The 19894-nt window shown below is 50.4% G+C and overlaps 1 protein-coding gene across 1 annotated transcript in view; it reads left to right on the top strand.

Annotated features, from left to right (window-relative positions):
- The first annotated feature begins 7056 nt into the window (after positions 1-7056).
- TESK2 (testis associated actin remodelling kinase 2) overlaps positions 7057-19894 on the top strand; it is a 122566-nt gene continuing 109728 nt past the window's right edge. The window contains exon 1 of the mRNA XM_075935868.2: positions 7057-7291. The gene's annotated coding sequence lies outside the window, so the exon portion shown is untranslated. The remainder of the gene's footprint in view (positions 7292-19894) is intronic.

The raw sequence follows: 19894 nt of genomic DNA, 5'->3' as shown, positions 1-19894 counted from the left end.
ATCTCTTTCCATCCAACATGAGTTTCCCTCCTTCCAGGAAACAATGGAAAGCTCTATAAGCAATTCACCTGCAGGCGTGAGGGCCAGTTTTGCAAGTGTCGCTCATTCCTGTTTGCCGGGGGAGCTGCAAATAGTCAGCATCTAACTTGGGTTTCCGACAAGGCTGTATGTGGACATGTGTGTCATCAGCTAAACTCGTGCTCTTCTGCTCCAGGCAGGGGCGGATATAGGGCAGGGTGAGCGGGGTGGCCGCCCCGGGCCCCGCGCTTCAAGAAGCCCCGTGCATGTGCCGTGTCAAAGGGGGGGCCCTGCGAAATTGTGCTGCCCTGGACCCCACAAAATCCTCATCTGCCCCTGGCTCCAGGCCTCTAGCAGTTGAGGTAATGAAGAGTTTCCCTCATCTGTCAGCTGTATTGGGGATCCAAAGAATACCCTCTTTCAGCCCTCTCACAAATGTGGCTCATTTCCTCCCATAATTATGAGCATGTCACATAGGATGGGCTCATTAAAACAGAGAGATGAACAGTGTTTCCATAGCGAGTTATCAACAAATGAGGTTTGTGATGACTACATTTTACTGGCATAGGGCAGTAATGTCACTGAACACCTCCACTCCATATAAATTCCAGCACACGAAAGGTGCCAGCAAAGACAAGGCATATTAGAGATTAGGGATGTGAAAGGTTAACCGATGACCTAGTTAATGCTCACCAGTTCTGGTTAACTGGTAACCGGTGGAGGCTGGAGCAGCTCCCTGCCTGCTGTGAGGAGGGGGCTGCTGCAGCCCCACTGGGGGCCTGCCACGGACAGTGGCTGCTCTCATCTGGAACAGCATCTGTCTGCTGGGAGCCTGGATGCTTCACTGGAAGGGGCCAGGACTGGCCTTACCATGAGGCAAACTGAGGCTGCCACCTCAGGTGCCAGACTGGGCGGGGGGGAGGCGCCCTAGGACCCAGAGTGTAGAAAATTGTGTCTGCTGCTGGTGCATATGTATTCTCTCTGCTCTAAGTGCACAGAGCTGGTGGAGTGCTGTGCTGGAGGAAGGAGGGCACAAGAGACATAACAGGCAGGCAGGCAGGCAGGAGAAAAGGTGGCATGGGGGCCTCATTTGAGCTCCCCACTTCAGGTGCCAAAATATTGTGGGCCGGCGCTGGAAGGGGCTCCTTCCTGTGGAGCAGTCTCTGTTTGTGGGGGCCCCAAGCTTGCTGCAGATAGGGGCTGCTCTGGCAGAAGCTGGCAGCAGCCCCAGTGCAGGGCTCGGGGCAGGAGCCCCGTGGGCTGGGAGCTGCTCCAGCTGGGCTGAAGCAATCCCCAACACTGATCCCACTTTAGTTGGTTAATTAATTACATTTTAGATCAACCTAAAGCGGAACTGGTTAATTGATTAACTGGGATTTTACATCCCTATTAGAGACACACACAGATTGAAAACATGTTGAAATGCAGAAACTGGTGACATTTTTGGAAGCACAAGAGTGGGAGAGAGAATGTTTTTGCTTCAGTGTAATAGGCATTCTATCCCAAATAGTTGGAATGGTTACCACAAAGTGTCATCATGGAGCTAGTTAATAACTGTATTTACAATACCAACTGGGGACTAGCTATATTCAGAAACAAGTGTTGCAGTTAGTTTCACTGAGAATGAAGCATCAATCAACACTTAATTCTAGAGCATTCCCACCTCAATGAATAGTCACAGTCTGCAACCTGTACATGAAAACACTGAGTTCTTTGAGAATTTAGTTTATGGAATCTTTAAATTTTGCTTGAGAAGGAAATGTTCGAATAAACGGCACTTGAATGTAAAGCTCCAAAATGCAACTTAAAGGAATTTCATTTGAGTTAAAAGGGCCATTCTCTAGCCCATGCTGTCAAGAGGACAGATGCTTGTGGTTTTGCTACAGAGGCAGCTACCCACAGAGGGTGAGAAAACAGAAAGCAGGCGACAGATCTGAGCAGTTCTGTCTGCTTTATTAGGGTCTGATGAATAAGTTCATAATTCTCTATATGCTTAATTGTAAAAGTTGGATAATGCTCTGTGGATGAGAAGAGACACTGGGGCATGTGGGGAATGTAGGAAGTTTTAAATTTGTGGTAACAATGGATTTTTTTAAAGCTAAACGATGCCAAAAGAAAAATGGGGAAAAAAAGAGAGAACGCTTTTAAAAATGTCTCCTCAGCAAAAGTTAGTAAAGATCTTTTCCATTAAATGTACATGGAAGACTCAGTTGACAAGTTGTGCAAAATGTGGAGACTAAATTTAGTTACTAAAGCACAAAACAGTCTTGAATCATACTTTAGTGTAAATCTCAATTCAACTTGGTCAATACAGAGTTGCTACTGATTTGTCCATGATGAATGTGAATCAAACATTTTTAAAACTAAATTAGAGAGAAAATATCTTATATTGTGGGCAGAACTGGTTGCATAGCGATAGTTAAGATTGCCTGACATTAGGAGATGCTTTTTTAAGTTGCCCATAACTTTGCTAACCTTTAACTTTTCTGGCTGGAATTTTATGTTGTTTATGCATCAAAAGCAATTAACTGAAGCCTGGGATAGGTAGGTCTTATTTAAGCGGTAATTAAGTGACATTTGTTGAGAGACTAGCCCTGGAGAAGTCATTAAAAAAAAGATGAAGAGGTTTTTGCAGGCAGTTTTTCCTTTGTTATAGATGAGTGTGTTTGTTTATAATATTTTGCCTTTCTGTCTAAGAACATCAAATCACTTTTTGGACAGTCATGAATTAAAACTTACAACCCACGGTGAGTTTGGTAAATGTTATAATTCCCATTTAAGAAATGGGAAAACTGAGGCTAAGAGGGCTACATTTCTCCCTGTTATAACTCCAGTGAAGGCCAGGGAGGCAGGACTGGGGGAGAGCTACTCTTCATAGCATCATGTCCCCACAAACCTGAACAGATTAATACAGTTCAAGCTAGTACAGACACCGTATTGTTCTGTGCATATTTCCTTTCGATGCACAGCGTGGCCACTTCTAGTTTGGTATATGCAACATTTCTTCCCTTGCTTTGTGTGTCCAATTACTCCAAAAAGGCTGAAATCATTACATCCCTCTTGGATTTGCCGATATGTGACCTAACATACTTTTCCTCTCTATTTTCTATGTAATTTCTGTCACTACACATGTTTATCTGTTTGAACACTAGGTGTCACCATAACTTAATACACGGGTCAGGAAGCTTGGCACACATGGCAGGAGTAAATACCCTCGAACATGCATCTGACGAAGTGGGTCTTTGCCCACGAAAGCTTATGCTCCTACACTTCAGTTAGTCTATAAGGTGCCACAGGACTCCTCGTCGCTTTTACCCTCGAACAGGGACATCTAAATTTTGCTCACATAATGGAACCATGATAACTTGCCAGAAGCCCAACTAAACTAGTGTAAAATGGATGAGACTGCAGATACTGATATTTAAAGTAGAGGTACCGCCCAGTGGAGACAACAGGTCCTGGCATGCAGAGTTCTATCTCAATCTGATTGGAGATGTGGCCTGTAGAGAAGGCAGGTACCAACAAGCCATCTCAATACTTCTGGCTTAAATGCATCTGCTTATGCCTTTAGTAGCTGTCTGCAACAGGGATAACAGCCTGCTACCAGCTCATAGACAGGGAACTCTTTAACTGAGCTAGGAGAGAGAGATTTTTGGGAGCTGAATGATGAATTCCATCCCCACTGGTCACTGTGATGTCTGTATCCAACCAAGTAACCAAAGGTGATTTACAAGGTGCCCTAGCAGGAATGTAAATTAGTAGGAACCTTGGGGCCATGTTCTGGGGAGCAATATGTGATACACCTGGTGTGTGTGGCTATGCCCTTAGGGCTGTGTCTACACTGGCAGCTTCTTGTGCAAGAACATCTTGTGCAAGGGTTCTTGTGCAAGAAGTCTTGTGCAAGAACACGTCCACACTGCCATGTGTGAGCTGTGCTTTTGCGCAAGAGCACGCATGGCAGCGTGGACGCTTTCTTGCGCAAGAAAGCTCTGATGGCCATTTTAGTCATAGAGCTTTCTTGTGCAAGAAATCCCTGCTGAGCGTCTACACTGCTCTCTTGCGCAAGAGTTCCTGCGCAAGAGGGCTTACGCCTGTTAAAAAAGAGCATAGCTCTTGCGCAAGAAGCCCCCTCTTACTATGCCATACTGTAAATTTCCTTGTGCAAGAGCGGGTGTGCAGTGTGGACGCTCTGCGGATTCTTGTGGAAGAACGGCCATACTTGCGCAAGAAGCCGCGAATGCAGACATAGCCTAGGACTATAACTACTCACTAATTACTAACACTTATAGGCTCTGTCTAGACTGGCCAGTTTTTCTGGAAAATCAGCCGCTTTTCCAGAAAAACTTGCCAGCTGTCTACACTGGCTGCTTGAATTTCCGCAAAAGCACTGACTTCCTACTGTAAGAAATCAGTGCTTTTTGCGGAAATACTATGCTGCTCCTGTTTGGGCAAAAGTCTCTTTTGCGCAAAACTTTTGCGCAAAAGGGCCAGTGTAGACAGCTGAGATTTGTTTTGCGCAAAAGCGCGTGTAGATTGGCCACGGACGCTTTTCCGCAAAAAGTGCTTTTGCAGAAAAGCGTCTGTGCCAGTCTAGATGCTCTTTTCCGAAAATGCTTTTCACGGAAAACTTTTCCGTGAAAAGCATTTGCGGAAAATCATGCCAGTCTAAACGTAGCCATATAGTTCAGGTGCTACTCAGGCCTGTGCATTTAGAGATAAAGGTCACAGGACTGAGTTCGGCTGACACCTCTTGGTGCTTAGCCATGGCCAGATACACTTATAAACCAAGCAGAAGGCATCCGTGTTGTCTGAGGCATAGTGCCTCTGGGCTCACTATCTCCATTAGGAGGCTGTCCGAGTCCACTGCCTCCATGGGCTAGCTGGGTAGAAAACTGCCTGCTGTGGCTTGTGGTTTCCCTAGGGATTGGGATGGAGGAGGGGGCAGAGAAAGGGTTGCAAACCCAGCAAAAATAAATAAATAAATAAAAAAAATCAAGCCAATTACTGAGGGATGCAGTTTAAGCACCTTACTTTAGCTGCTGCCCCCACAGTATGACAGACCCTTTCCATCTTTGGTGGGAGATGCTCCCTCTAGCTCAGGGGTGGGCAACAATTTTTGGTTGGGTGCCACTCCAAGATTCTGGAAAGTGGTCAAGGACCTCACTTTTCTGTGGAGTAGGTGCGGGGACTATGACAGAGGTTGGGTGCAGACGGATGCCGGGGTAAGGAAGTGGGGTGCAGGAGATGGTGTGAGGTTTGAGAGGGAGTTTGGATGAAGGAGGGGGTTGTGACCTGGGTCAGGGGATTGGGGTGTAGGGTAAGGGAGGGGGTCTGGGTGCAGGAGAGGATTCTGGCTTGGGGGAGAGGTGTCAGTGGGTACAGGGCCTGGGAGGGAATTGTGAGCTGGGGCAGGAGGACGCAGAGGGTTTGAATGGTGACATTAGAGAGAAGGAGGGGCGGGGTGCCAGAGGCAGGCTTTGGCTGGGAGGCACTTACCTAAGTATCTCCCAGCCTGCAGCACCCCCAAGGCAGGGTAGACTCCCAGCCTGCTGCAGCCCCAGACTACTTAAAACTGCAGTTCCTTCCTCCAGGGGGCGCTCAGCTCTGAGAGTGGGCAGAGATTTGCACTGACCCCATCCTCCAGGCCAATCGTTCAGCTCCTATTGGCCGTTTGTTTCTGGCCAATAGGAGCTGAGAGATTAGCTAGGGTCAGTTCCTATTGGCTGTTTATTGCTGGCCAATAGGCGCTGAGAATTGGGCTGGAAGCGGGTGGGAGGAGTCACCAGAAGCCTCCCCTCTCTCCGGAGCAGAGTCACATGGAGCAGCCTTGCGTTTAAAACAGCAGCTGCTGCTCCGTGCCTGAGGGTCCCGGCAGGGGGTCCGCGGGCCCCTGCTCTAGCGGCTTGAGGTATTTACACAGCCATCCTCACTGCTGGAGCTGAGCACTACGCCACTGTGGACAGCTGCCATTTCCCCTCCCCCAGTAGGGCCTGTTCTCCTCTGGTGCCCCCCACCAGGACAGGCCCTGTCTTGCCCTGTGGGTCCCCCATGCACCACCCATCTCCCCTGTGTGCCTCCAAGAGGCCAGGGTCCCCCTGTGGGTCCCTCCCAGACAGGCCCTGTCACCCTGTATGCCCCCCCTTCAGCCAGACCCTGTCTCCCTCGTGCCCCTCCCCCAGCTAGACCCTGTCTGCCCTATGTCCTTCCCCACAGCCAGCCCGTCTGCCCTATGTCCTTCCCCACAGCCAGCCCCTCTCTGCCCTATGTCCTTCCCCCCCAGCCAACCCGTCTCCCCTCCCCGTTCCTCTCCCCCCCCAGCCAGCCCCTGTCTGCCCTATGTCCTTCCCCCCCAGCCAACCCATCTCCCCTCCCCGTTCCTCTCCCCCCCCAGCCAGCCCCTGTCTGCCCTATGTCCCCCCCGACAGACCCTATCTCCCCCCCGCACCCCTCCCCCAGCCAGACTGTCTCCCCCCCCCCCCGTACCCCTCTCCCTCCCCAGCTAGATCCTGTCTACCCCCCCCCCCCGTACCCCTCCTCCAGCCAGACCCTGTGTCCCTCCCCTGGCCCTTAGAACGGGGCTGCGCAGAGCCTGCTGGGTCTCGTCCCCCGCCCCTCCCACACTCCCCTCCGCGTCTTAGATGCACGTAGCCGTGTTGACAGCTTCACGCCCTCGCCCCTCAAAAGTAATTCTTAATTGGCTTTCCCGCTTGTCACTCACAGTTAGACTCACTTTCATTGGCCACTTCTTTATTTACACTCCGCCTTCAATTGCCGCCCAATCGGTTTGAGGCGCCCCTAGCAACGCCCCCCTCGCTAGTCCCTCCCATCCAGTCCTTTCCCCTCACTTCCCAGTGGCTCCGTCTGTTGCCGGAGCTTAGTTGCATTTCAGAGGGACCGGCCGAAACGGCTGTCAATCAAATAATGTCAGCCAACCACACGGGGGAGCTCTTTGATTGGCCGAGCTGGCCTGTCAGCGAGGCAGACGGCGGCGCCGATTGGGCGCAGCGGGCCCTCGGCCGGGCCCGCCCCCTGTTGTGGCCTGGCGGCTCAGACGCAGGCGGGCGCGCTGTGGCGCTGAGGCGAAGGGGGCCGGGCCGGAGCGAGGCGGGAGCAGGGCTGAGGGCGCGCAGCAGCCCGCCCCGCATGGCCCCCCCCCGCTGGCGGCGGACGCTCCCCTGGACGCTGCGGGGCCCCGGCTGCCTGGGCGGGACGCGGCCATGAGAGACCTGCCGGCCGGCGCGCGGGCCCTGCTGCCGCCCGCGCCGCGCTCCAGGTGAGGCGGGGAGCGCCCGCTCCTGTCACTGCGGCGGCGCCTGCGGACACCGGGGGAGCGGGGTTCCCGGGGCTCCGGGCCGGCCTGTCGGGGGGCGTGGGAGCAGGAGCGCGGGGGGGCGTGGGAGCAGGAGCGCGGGGGGGTGGCTGTCGGGGGGGGCGTGGGAGCAGGAGCGCGGGGGTGGCTGTCGGGGGGGGCGTGGGAGCAGGAGCGCGGGGGGGTGGCTGTCGGGGGGCGTGGGAGCAGGAGCGCGGGGGGTGGCTGTCGGGGGGCGTGGGAGCAGGAGCGCGGGGGGGCGTGCTGTCGGGGGGGCGTGGGAGCAGGAGCGCGGGGGGGCGGGCTGTCGGGGGGGCGTGGGACCAGGAGCGCGGGGGGGCGGGCTGTCGGGGGGGCGTGGGAGCAGGAGCGCGGGGGTGGCTGTCGGGGGGGGCGTGGGAGCAGGAGCGCGGGGGGGTGGCTGTCGGGGGGGCGTGGGAGCAGGAGCGCGGGGGGTGGCTGTCGGGGGGGCGTGGGAGCAGGAGCGCGGGGGGGTGGCTGTCGGGGGGGGCGTGGGAGCAGGAGCGCGGGGGGTGGCTGTCGGGGGGCGTGGGAGCAGGAGCGCGGGGGGGCGGGCTGTCGGGGGGGGGCGTGGGAGCAGGAGCGCGGAGGGGCGTGCTGTCGGGGGGGGGGGTGGGAGCAGGAGCGCGGGGGGTGGCTGTCGGGGGGGCGTGGGAGCAGGAGCGCGGGGGGGCGGGCTGTCGGGGGGGCGTGGGAGCAGGAGCGCGGGGGGGTGGCTGTCGGGGGGGCGTGGGAGCAGGAGCGCGGGGGGGTGGCTGTCGGGGGGCGTGGGAGCAGGAGCGCGGGGGGGTGGCTGTCGGGGGGGCGTGGGAGCAGGAGCGCGGGGGGGTGTGCTGTCGGGGGGGCGTGGGAGCAGGAGCGCGGGGGGGTGTGCTGTCGGGGGGCGTGGGAGCAGGAGCGCGGGGGGGTGGCTGTCGGGGGGCGTGGGAGCAGGAGCGCGGGGGGTGGCTGTCGGGGGGCGTGGGAGCAGGAGCGCGGGGGGTGGCTGTCGGGGGGGGCGTGGGAGCAGGAGCGCGGGGGGTGGCTGTCGGGGGGGGCGTGGGAGCAGGAGCGCGGGGGGGCGTGCTGTCGGGGGGGGCGTGGGAGCAGGAGCGCGGGGGGGCGTGCTGTCGGGGGGGGCGTGGGAGCAGGAGCGCGGGGGGGCGTGCTGTCGGGGGGGGCGTGGGAGCAGGAGCGCGGGGGGGCGTGCTGTCGGGGGGGGCGTGGGAGCAGGAGCGCGGGGGGGCGTGCTGTCGGGGGGGGCGTGGAAGCAAGAGCGCGGGGGGGCGTGCTGTGGGGGGGGCGTGGGAGCAGGAGCGCGGGGGGGCGTGCTGTGGGGGGGGCGTGGGAGCAGGAGCGCGGGGGGGCGTGCTGTGGGGGGGGCGTGGGAGCAGGAGTGCGGGGGGGCGTGCTGTGGGGGGGGCGTGGGAGCTGGAGCGCGGGGGGCGTGCTGTCGGGGGGGGCGTGGAAGCAGGAGCGCGGGGGGGCGTGCTGTCGGGGGGGGCGTGGAAGCAGGAGCGCGGGGGGGCGTGCTGTCGGGGGGGGCGTGGGAGCAGGAGCGCGGAGGGGCGTGCTGTCGGGGGGGGCGTGGGAGCAGGAGCGCGGGGGGGCGTGCTGTCGGGGGGGGCGTGGGAGCAGGAGCGCGGGGGGGCGTGCTGTCGGGGGGGGCGTGGGAGCAGGAGCGCGGGGGGGCGTGCTGTCGGGGGGGGCGTGGGAGCATGAGCGCGGGGGGGGGCGTGTTGTCGGGGGGGGCGTGGGAGCATGAGCGCGGGGGGCGTGCTGTCGGGGGGGCGTGGGAGCATGAGCGCGGGGGGCGTGCTGTCGGGGGGGGCGTGGGAGCAGGAGCGCGGGGGGGCGTGCTGTCGGGGGGGCGTGGGAGCAGGAGCGCGGGGGGGTGCTGTCGGGGGGCGTGGGAGCAGGAGCGCGGGGGGGCGTGCTGTCGGGGGGGGCGTGGGAGCAGGAGCGCGGGGGGGCGTGCTGTCGGGGGGGGGGGCGTGGGAGCAGGAGCGCGGGGGGGCGTGCTGTCGGGGGGGGCGTGGGAGCAGGAGCGCGGGGGGGCATGCTGTCGGGGGGGGCGTGGGAACAGGAGCGCGGGGGGGCGTGCTGTCGGAGGGGGCGTGGGAGCAGGAGCGCGGGGGGGCGGGCTGTCGGAGGGGTGTGCTGTCGGGGGGGGGGCGTGGGAGCAGGAGCGCGGGGGGTGGCTGTTGGGGGGGCGTGCTGTCGGGGGGGGCGTGGGAGAAGGAGCGCGGGGGGGGCGTGCTTTCGGGGGGCGTGGGAGCAGGAGCGCGGGGGGTGGCTGTCGGGGGGGTGTGGGAGCAGGAGCGCGGGGGAGGCGTGCTGTCGGGGGGCGTGGGAGCAGGAGCGCGGGGGTGGCTGTCGGGAGGGGCGTGGGAGAAGGAGCGCGGGGGGGCGTTCTGTCGGGGGGCGTGGGAGCAGGAGCGCGGGGGGGGTGGCTGTCGGGGGGGCGTGGGAGCAGGAGCGCGGGGGGGCGTGCTGTGGGGGGGGCGTGGGAGCAGGAGCGCGGGGGGGCGTGCTGTGGGGGGGGCGTGGGAGCAGGAGCGCGGGGGGCGTGCTGTGGGGGGGGCGTGGGAGCAGGAGCGCGGGGGGGCAGGAGCGCGGGGGAGGCGTGCTGTCGGGGGGGCGTGGGAGCAGGAGCGCGGGGGAGGCGTGCTGTCGGGGGGCGTGGGAGCAGGAGCGCGGGGGAGGCGTGCTGTGGGGGGGGCGTGGGAGCAGGAGTGCGGGGGGGGGCGGCCTGTTGGGGGGGCGTGGGAGCAGGAGTGCGGGGGGGGGCGGCCTGTTGGGGGGGCGTGGGAGCAGGAGCACGGGGGGGTGTGCTGTCAGGGGGGCGTGGGAGCAGGAGCCCGGGGGGGTGTGCTGTCGGGGGGCGTGGGAGCAGGAGCCCGGGGGGGGGTGTGCTGTCGGGGGGGGGGGGGACGTGGGAGCAGGAGCTTTGGGGCGGCCTGTTGGGGTGTGTGTGTGGGAGCAGGAGGTGGGGGGGGGGGACACAGCCTGTTGTGCAGGACATGTTTGGGAGCAGGAGGTGGGTGGTAGCTTGTCAGGTGGGGGTGTGTGTGTGGGAGCAAGAGGTTGGGGGAGCAGGAGCTCGGGGCAAGAGCAGCTTGCCAGGGGCTTTGAGGGGGGGTAGGTGACTTTTGTTTGGGGGAGCAGGAGCTTGGAGGGAGGACCAGCTTGTTACAGGGTTGTACTGTTGGTTATTTTGAAGGTTGTGAAAAGCAACAATACTGGGCTTGATTAAACAGGTGCAGGTAGGTCTGTATGCTCTGAGGTTTTTGGATGAAGGGCGCTATTAAAATCCGTAGCATTACAGTGGAAGCTCCTTAAGCAGCCACCTAAGGTACAATGACAAATCCAGTCACACCGGCAGGGGAGGGTACATCGGAGCTGTCGTTGTTACCACTGCATGTGGATACGGTATTTTAAAATGATCATTTCAGTACCAGAAGAAGGGCTGTGCTTGGTTCAGTTTCACTATTCCTTTCTGTGGCACTCCACCATAGTCATCAGCCTTGCATTAATGACAGACTTGGTTATGTAGGTGTTTATGGCATTCAGATGAAAGGTTCTTTTTATGTTTAAATAATTCTTCCTTCATGGCATCCCATTTAGCCATAGAACTGTATTAGCTTTTAATATGGGACTTTCCAGATCAGTGTGCAGCTAAATACTTAGCTTTGTGAAGTGAAACAGTTACAGTTGTTTGATGGAATTGTTTGTGTATTGTATATTGAGTCCTGTCAGTTTATTTGTATTTGCTGTATAGTAATAGGTTATATAGTATCCTAAACAATTGTTATAAGTTTAAACCTATTATTTAAAATGAGTTTTTTATATTCCCTGACGTAATAATATTTTTTTTTGTGATCAGAAATCATAATTCTAGCATCTCCGTCTGCAGATCAGTAAATTTATACACATTGAATGAGTCTTTGAAATTTTTCACTTTAGAAAAGTGTTTTGTGGGAAGGTTTGACATGCCAGTGGATGTTACATAAACACTTCTACTACATTTTATTTGCTTGAAAATTGGTGTAATGTTATCTGCTAGGTCAATAGAAGGTATGTGACACTGTCTGGCCACAGACATCTGCTGTATAATTCCACTTGCACTAATTTTTGTTCTACCTTCATGTAAACAGCTGCATATAAAACTTGATTAGTTTATAGTGCATACAGAAGCATCTTTGTGGCATTTTCTAACACTTGATGGAAAGTGTATGCTGTCGTCTTAAATTCTCTGTGTGCAGCCATTCTTGAATCAGTGTCACTTGTTTTTCCACCTTGAGGGATAGGGAGGGGGGAGTAAGATTAAAAATGAGGAAGGGTATTGCTTCAGTATATAATATAGGCAGGCACATGGGGAGGGAGAGGTGGGAAATGAAATTAGCTAAATTTGAAGGTGTACAGCACCTATAACTTAAAACATTATTCTTTATAATTAATGAAAAGAGTTAAGGGTGGGGGCTCTTCCACCAAGCATACAAACAGATCATAATTGTTGTTGATTTTCTATTTGCTTGTTTGGTTCCTTTTTTTTGGTATGACTTCTGTAACCCAGGATCTTGCATATAAGGATGTACAGTAATGAGAGAGTACTATTACAGTACACTGTTTTGCAAATGAATGCAAAAATGATGGGGGGGACAGTCATTGTTTGTGTAGAGTTTGAAAATTTATATTATGTAAACTGATCTCTGCTCTGGTCTTCATTCTGTCTTCAGGTTTTAATATATTATAAAAAAGAACTAACAAAATGCATATGCAGCAATAAATATATCTCGTGATCTGGCACTTGTATCCCTCCTACTGTCCCCATCTGTTGTCTAGTCTTCCTATGTTATGTCTGATTTAGATTGTAAGCTTCTTGTCACGTGGACCTGTGCCTTTTTTGTTGCACACCTACAATGCTAAATAAACATTATATTTTTATATATGAGTTGTAAATAGTTAATACGCGGAACTTCTGTGACCTCTGTAGCTACAGCCACAAGATAAATAACTATGTTGATTGTGCTTTTCAAGGCATGCTTTTGAAGGCACACTTTATATATTGTGTGAGAGTTTTATAAATGACATACAAAAGCCAAGTCTGCATTGTTGTGACATGAAGTAAAATCATCTGTTGTTTCAGCGAGGTTCTTGTTTTCTCTGTGGCTGAAATGTTAGGAGAGATTTTAATCTTATGTTTCTATTCTGTAAATTGAAAACTAAAAGTAAAGACGACTCTCTCTCTCATGAATGGCAATAATGTATGAGAGACTGGGTTTTTTTGCCCTTTTTACGCTCAAGGATACATACGTCTCATCTCTTCTTTGTATTTTTCCTAGCACTTTTTATCTTTTATTCCTGCCTTTGTTGGTCTGGATTCTTGGTTGCCTTATGGCCTGTTTGCATTGGCTGTGCTCATGCGAAGGAGCTGCAAAGCACTTGAAAACTGCTCCCTATTTCCTGTGAATACTCCAAATGCAGAGGGGGATAGCCCCTAATGAAGATGTGGCAAGGAATATGGCCAGTGCATTCCTAATAGGGATGTGAACGAATAACCATGTGAAGTTAACAGATAAGCCTGGGCTCATCAGTTGACATTCATGGTTACATGCATACTCCCCCACCCCATTTCCTGGGAGCTGCTGGCTCTCCAAGAACAGGGCCAGCAGGCAGGAGCTGGTTTAAAAGCTGGCTTCCTGCGCACATCAGCTCCTGGGGGAGCCGGCTGCCACAGCATGTGCATGTAACCTCATAGTTGCTGGGTTTTTCATTGGTTATGCAACTACCCGCTTTTTAACATCCCTCATTCCTATGCCTTGGCTATTGCCATGCTGATAGGAATCTTGGTCTCTAGGACATTATTTAGGGCTACCCTAAACTGTTAGGCCTAAGGAAGCCCAAGCAACTCAAATCCAAGTGGTGAAAGACACTTTCCTTCAATATTGCTCTGGGGTCTGCACAAGTGTAGGGACAAACTGGGGTCATTAAAGCCCTCCATACAACTTGTGCTTCCTGTCTCTCAAAAGGGAGACCTTGCCTGAAATGGATTATTTCAATACAATAACCATGTGTTGTAACAAAGCCAAAGCAAATCACATACCTGTCTTTATGCTAAGCAGGCTAAGATCTTATGTATGCTAAAAAGTGGAATGATTACAAGCAGATTAGGGAACTAGCAGGCTGCTACAGGCCCTTTAATAGGGTTACCTTAAAATTAAATTGAATGGACCTTAGAAGTTATTGGCAGGAACACTAAGGATATAAAACTTAAGTATTTCAGGGTTATTATTATATTCAGATCTCCTGAATGAGTATTAGATTACAAAAGTTTGTGACCACTGTGTGTGGGGGTTTAATGACCAATCATTCCTTTTTATTTATTTCAGACTTTATTGCATTCATAAAATAGGTGAGGTGTTTTTCAGTATTCCTCTTTGAAAGTCACAAATTACCACAAAGTTCAGCCAAGTGAAGGTCTCTGGATCAGTGTAGCAAGGGTAATAAAGTCAGTTCCGAGAGACGTAGGGTATGTTTCTTTTTGTGGAAAGCATACATTATGATAGCAATGGCTAGGAAGTGGCACTTTCAGGAACAATAAAGATCACAGAGAAATATAATATAAATGTAAAATGAAGAATTCCCTGATTTTTAGCATTTGTAGCTCAAAGATCCTGAGTTCATCCGTGCTGAATGTCTGATGTCCTACAAAGCCAGTAATGGCACTTGTGTATATTTATGTTTTAATGGTTGTTCAGTGTTTTTAAAATAGAAATAATTCTCACAGCCTCCTGTAGTGGAGTACGGTAGATATTATCATCACTTTACTGATTTGAGGATGGGGAGAAAGGAGACAGCAGTTACTTGCTGAAATGCTGCATCCAGGCAGTAGCCATGCAAGGATTAGCTCTCTTGAGCTCCTGGCTTCTAGTTTTATGCTGAATCCACTACACTGCACAAGCTTCTGTAGCTATACAGTCAGGGGCTGCCTGTGGAAATTAACTTACACTGGAGCAGTGTTCTGAGTTCTTGATGTTAATTCTACCATATTTCCAGGTTTCGTGTGCAATTAATTAACTTTATTAATAGATGTGTTCTAATAATGTGAACCATGCTGAAAAGTTAAAACCTGAAAGATTTTACCATCTGGATTCTCAAATAACCCATTGCTTCATGTAGACAGCTAAAGCTAGTCTGATTTCTAGACAGTTATACAGTGTAAAAAATATCCAGGGAAATTGCTAGCGTAAGGACTGCATTAGCTTCATTTTCTTACTAAGTTTGTACATGCAGCATCAGAAAGAGGAAAATTTCAGATAGGAAGCATTCCAAAGAGGCCTATTGTTATTTTGGCCAATTAAACTCTGGATGATTTAATTGAGAATGTGATCATTAATATAACTGACTATCAAGTCAGTCTGAGGTACTTTAATGAACCATAACAAGTAGTAAATTAAAGTGTACTTAACAGAATCCAAAACAATCCCGTTACAAACCCTGAGCATTTTTAATATTGAAGTTCAGCTTGGAAAACTGTTCAACTGTGGTTATTGTTTTTAATAGGCTATTGAGCATTCTGCGGGCTTTCAAACGCCTGACTTTGACATTTGTATACATTTTGTGTGGGTAAAAATACCCAGCCAAGTCAGTGTCTTCTAGATACAGAAATATCTATAATATGTCTTCTAAAGTGTTTCCCTGACTTATCAGATCATTAATAATTTTGCTAATAAAGACATTGACCAGGTTTATGAAACTATTTTTTAAAAATATGCATCAGCTCAAAGTCTTTTGGGAGCCTGCACTGATGTTTTTTTTAATAACTAAAATGTTTTTCTCTACTGCATGAATTCAGCAGTGTATTAACATAGGATGGCTTATAAAAGACTAGCAGATTAGGCCTGCCATTGATAGGGCAAAGTCATTTTGCGTAGATTACACTTATAGGAAAGTTCAAGGAATGAAATATATGTAATAGAATTTTTTATTGCTGTGCTTGCAAAAGGGAAGTAAAGGAACAGTTTTAAATTTGTAAGATTTCAACTTCAAACATTTTTCATTTTATCGAATTATTACCATACATAGTAAATTTGAATCAGAAATTCATAAAACTTCCATTGCTCTTTCTATAACTAATTTGAATTATTTTGTGATTTGTAACGGTAAAAATTTTCTTTGCACTATAGACACACCTGAATAGGCGACTCGATTTTAATTTTGTTACCAAATATTTTTTATGAACTCTAATCTGATGGAAAAACAAAAATAATTATTTAAACCAGTGTTTCTCAAAGTGGTCCGCGGATCCACACTGAGAGAGCTGCTACCAGGTTGCTCCAATTGGTTTACTTACCAACTCTGCAGCCTCTCAGCTCCCATTGGCTGGGGTTCGCTGTTTGAGAAGCACTGATTTAAACCTTTCACCTAGCATATTCAGGTGTAAAAAGAAGTGCATTCAGCTAATTTAAGTGGCAGGATTGTTTGTGCAATATTTGGTATCTATAGGTAATCACAAAGTAGGACTTTGTGGATTTGTGCAAAATAAACTTCAAAATATATAGTAGATTGTAGCATGTCTCTGTATTTATTTATAGATAAAAGCATTTGGTTAAAAAACATCAACAGACAGAAAAGTCCATTATGTCACATTGAGTTATCTCCCAAGCCACTGATTGGCAGTTCAATAAACTATCTAATCTAGTGCTTTGCATTTTATTTCTTTTCAAAAAGTTACACAAATAGGTCAAGTTTCGGAGCCCCCACCTTAAGAGTCCCTTTAATGCCTCAAGACACAAGTCAAACAGTCTCTTCCAAATAAACAGTTTCAGGCCTGTCTTTACTACAAGATTCAGGCAAGCATGTGCCCATTGACTTGTGTGTGTAAATCTCTAAAAAGGCAATTTGTACAAGAAAATTGCTTGCTTTCTATAACTATACAGCAGCAATCATTAACGCTATGTTGGTATATTACACATACACACAGAGGATTTGGCACTAGGCATCTAGTCTGGAAAGAAGCCGATCTCTGGGAGGTGCATGCTATTAATTTGGAAATGTTTTTCAAAGAATGAGATGCCCAGGCTTTGACACAAGACACGTTAATCATTCAAGCTCACAATTCTAAAACTGGATTCCTGATCCAGCAGGTGTCATTTAGCAATGCTATCTATAAATTCACCCTCATCATCTAAGTCAAAAGAACACAAACTGAAGTGCAGTATTTGTTTTGAGGATTTTGGTTCCCTAAATCTACTAGAGGGGGAAGGAGGTAAAACATAACAGGCCAGAATAGCTCAGAATTCTATTCCCAGCAACTCCCCATATGACAGTAGGCAAGTCATTCTCTATTCCTGATATTCCCAGTATGTAAAATGGAGGAGATAATGGCCATCTCAACAGGGGTGGGGGGAATCAGTCAAAAGTTTGTACAGCAATAAGGACTTACCCAACTTCTACACAAGTCAGTGGGAATCTGTAATGGGAAATAGACTGGGCTTTATAAAAATTAATTACACTAGAGCCTGGTCTACACTAGTCAGTTAAGTCAAAGATAGCCGCATTAGGTTGATTTTTATAAACAATGAGTCTACGCCACCAAGCCTGTTCCACCGACTTTAAGGAAGGGATGCTAAAATGAGTGTAACTTGTTAACCATGTAACTTCTGAAAATGTCAGTGGTTACACATTGGGCGGCAGCCAGCTAGCCAGGAGCTGGTTTTTAAGCTGGATTCTCGCATGTAACCAGCTCCACCCTGTGCTACTGCTTCTGATACGTAGGCAGCAGGTGGCTCCTGGGACCAAGACTAGGAACCACGTGCAGCGGTTTGGGTAACTGATAAGCTCATGCTCATCAATTACCTGTTTACACAGCTACATTTTTATATTCCTACTTTAAGGGCAGTTCAAGTCAATTTCTGTACTTTTCCTTGCTGAGAGGAGTAATGCTAAATGTGACCTTGCATTGTCAACATTGTGATAGTGTATTTACAGGGAAATTACACTGGGTTAGTTGACATGATTTAAAATGCACCCGATTTTGCATTGTAAAGATCAAACATTCTCTAGCCCCGTGGTCACCAACAGGTCGATCGCGAGCTACTGGTTGATCTCAAGGCCTCGACCAGTCGCTTGCGAGGCATCCTGTCCGCCCCGCCCCTATTTCCCTCCCACCCCCCAGAAGCCCCACTACTTACCTCAAGAGAAAACAGAGGTAGCGCGCTAGCTGCTCTGCCGGTCCCCTGCGCGGCATAGGAGGGGTGAGTCAGCCCTGCGGGAGGCGTGCAGGATGTCCTGGCGCGCGCGGGGGGGGGGGGGGAAAGGTTGGCCCTGGGGCAGGTGTTCGCGTGGGGCTTCCCTGCGCAGGGGGGAGGGGGATCGGCGGCTTGGGCAGGCGCGTGCGCGGGGCTTTCCTGCACGGGTGGGGGGGGGTCGGCCCCCTGGGCAGGCACGCGCTGGTTTCCCTGGGGGGGGAGAATTCTGGGAGGAGGGAGATGCAGGGGACTCTCTGCCTCCCCTGTCGCCCCCACTCCCCTATCCCCAGAACGCCGTCCCCACTCCCTGAACTCTGTCCCCACTGGCACCCTGTCCCTAGCTGCAGAAACCTGACCTCTGCCCTCCCAGCACCCTGCCCCCTCTCCCCTGCCCCCAGCCGCAGTGCTCTGTCCCCACAAAATGTATAATTATAAATGCTTCATTTTAGATTTAAATAGCATGAATAAAAAAGACCATTTATTTCATAACTATAAACACGTGATTTTAATTGTATGTATCGCATAATTTAAAAATAAACAGTTTATCAGAGTGTGTATGTAAGGGCTGGGGATAGCAAGTGATGGACAGGAGGAGAATAGAGAGGGCGGGGCTTCAAGGAACGGGCGGGGCGGTAGATCTTCGCCTGTTCTGAGAGTTAAAAAGTGATCTTGGGTGTAAAAAGGTTGGAGACCACTGCTTTTAGCCAATATTGTTAATACTTTCTCTGATTTTTTCAATGACTTAGTCAAGTAAGTGCAAGAGTGTTTGAATGATGCAAAATTTTTTATTCTGTAATTGATTTTTCCTCCTTTTTCTTGTGAGAATAACCTGAATGTTATTCAGCATTTCAAAGTAAAGAGTGCAATTGAACAGAAAAGGGGGAGTACCATCTGTTTTCTTGGCATTTTAGGACAAAAGTAACATCTTTTATGAAATAAGACATGCATTGCATACAAAGCATGCTCATTGCTATGTGTCCAAGGGACAGCTGGTGAGCCTCTGTTTCTGGAAATGCTCTTTAAAATTTAATCTACTATTTTTAATTGGCATTTGTAGTTATTTCAGGTTTAAGCAGGGGCGGCCTGTCCAAATAGGCGAACTAGGCAGTCACCTAGGGCGCCAAGTTAAATGGGGCACCAAATGGTGGCGTAATATCATTGAGGGGTTTGGAGGTGGGGGTGCCGATTGCATGGTTCGCCTATGGCGCCAGTTGCTGGCAGCTAGTCTAGAGCTGCCCTGGGTTTAAGGTTCCTACCTCTGTGTATAGAAATATAACTGCCTCATCTGTTCCTTGCCTCATTACTGACTTCACTTGTCCACTTTTCAATATATATCACTGTGGCTTTTTTTTTCTGCTTCAGGATCACCTTTTTTCCTTCTCTTCACCCTTAAAAACCTGCTCGTTCTGTGATGAACTCAGCTTCTCCAAAGACATATTGAATTGCTATAAATGAGCAGTTTAAATATGAAAAGATGAACAACCGAGTGAGCCTTTTTTTTTTTTTTTTTTTTTTTTTAAATAAGCCACCTGTCAAATTTGCCAGTACTGTACAAGTTTGGTTTGATAGGCTCCAGAGTTATCCTGATTACTTCATTGACCCGTTTAGAAAACCCCCATCCCTTACTGGTTGTTGTTGTTGTTGTTTTGCTTTTCTACTTGGCAAATGTTGTTTGTTTTCTGTATTTTGAATTGACTGGAAATTAATGTAGCTTTAACTAAGCAAAGAAAAAAGAACCCCCAAACTACTCTGGAATTTTACTTTCTGTGGTAACATCATTGATGTTCTAATGGCTTTGAGGTTAAATCTTCAAATGTTATAGCTCTGACTTCAATGGAGCTGAGCATTTGGCCCTGAAATGGTCGTATATGGTAACCTGAAAAAGGATGTTGGGTGTTGCTACTAGTGACAGATAATAAAAATTGTCCTTAATTTGATTTTGATATGCTATTTTTGGGTCCAGGGATTGTCAATAAACTCCTATTGCTGAGTGGTTTTCTTGTATTGGCAGCAGAATTATGAGAGTTGTTCCTTAACTGTTACCACAGTAAGGTTGAAGCATAAAACATTTTCTTGTTGGGTCCATAAAACTAGTATTAAAAAACCTTAGTGAATTAGAGAATGTATTTTATTTGTCTAATACAAAAAACTTAATGACTAGGAGAAGGATTTTTCTTACTGTGTTTGGATCCCAATACTTTGTGTGTTTTATCTTTTGGCTAAAATACATTTCTGGAATCTAAAATTGGGAACGGTCATTTAAAGTGATCTGGTCCATCTCATTGCCAATACTATGTTATTCCCTTTTGTATGC

Source organism: Pelodiscus sinensis, chromosome 9 (genome assembly GCF_052426305.1).
Source record: "Pelodiscus sinensis isolate ZL-2025 chromosome 9, ASM5242630v1, whole genome shotgun sequence".
Taxonomy (NCBI): Eukaryota; Metazoa; Chordata; order Testudines; family Trionychidae; genus Pelodiscus; species Pelodiscus sinensis.
The sequence above is the reverse complement of the archived record's forward strand: the minus strand, read 5'-3'. Positions and strand labels throughout refer to the sequence as shown.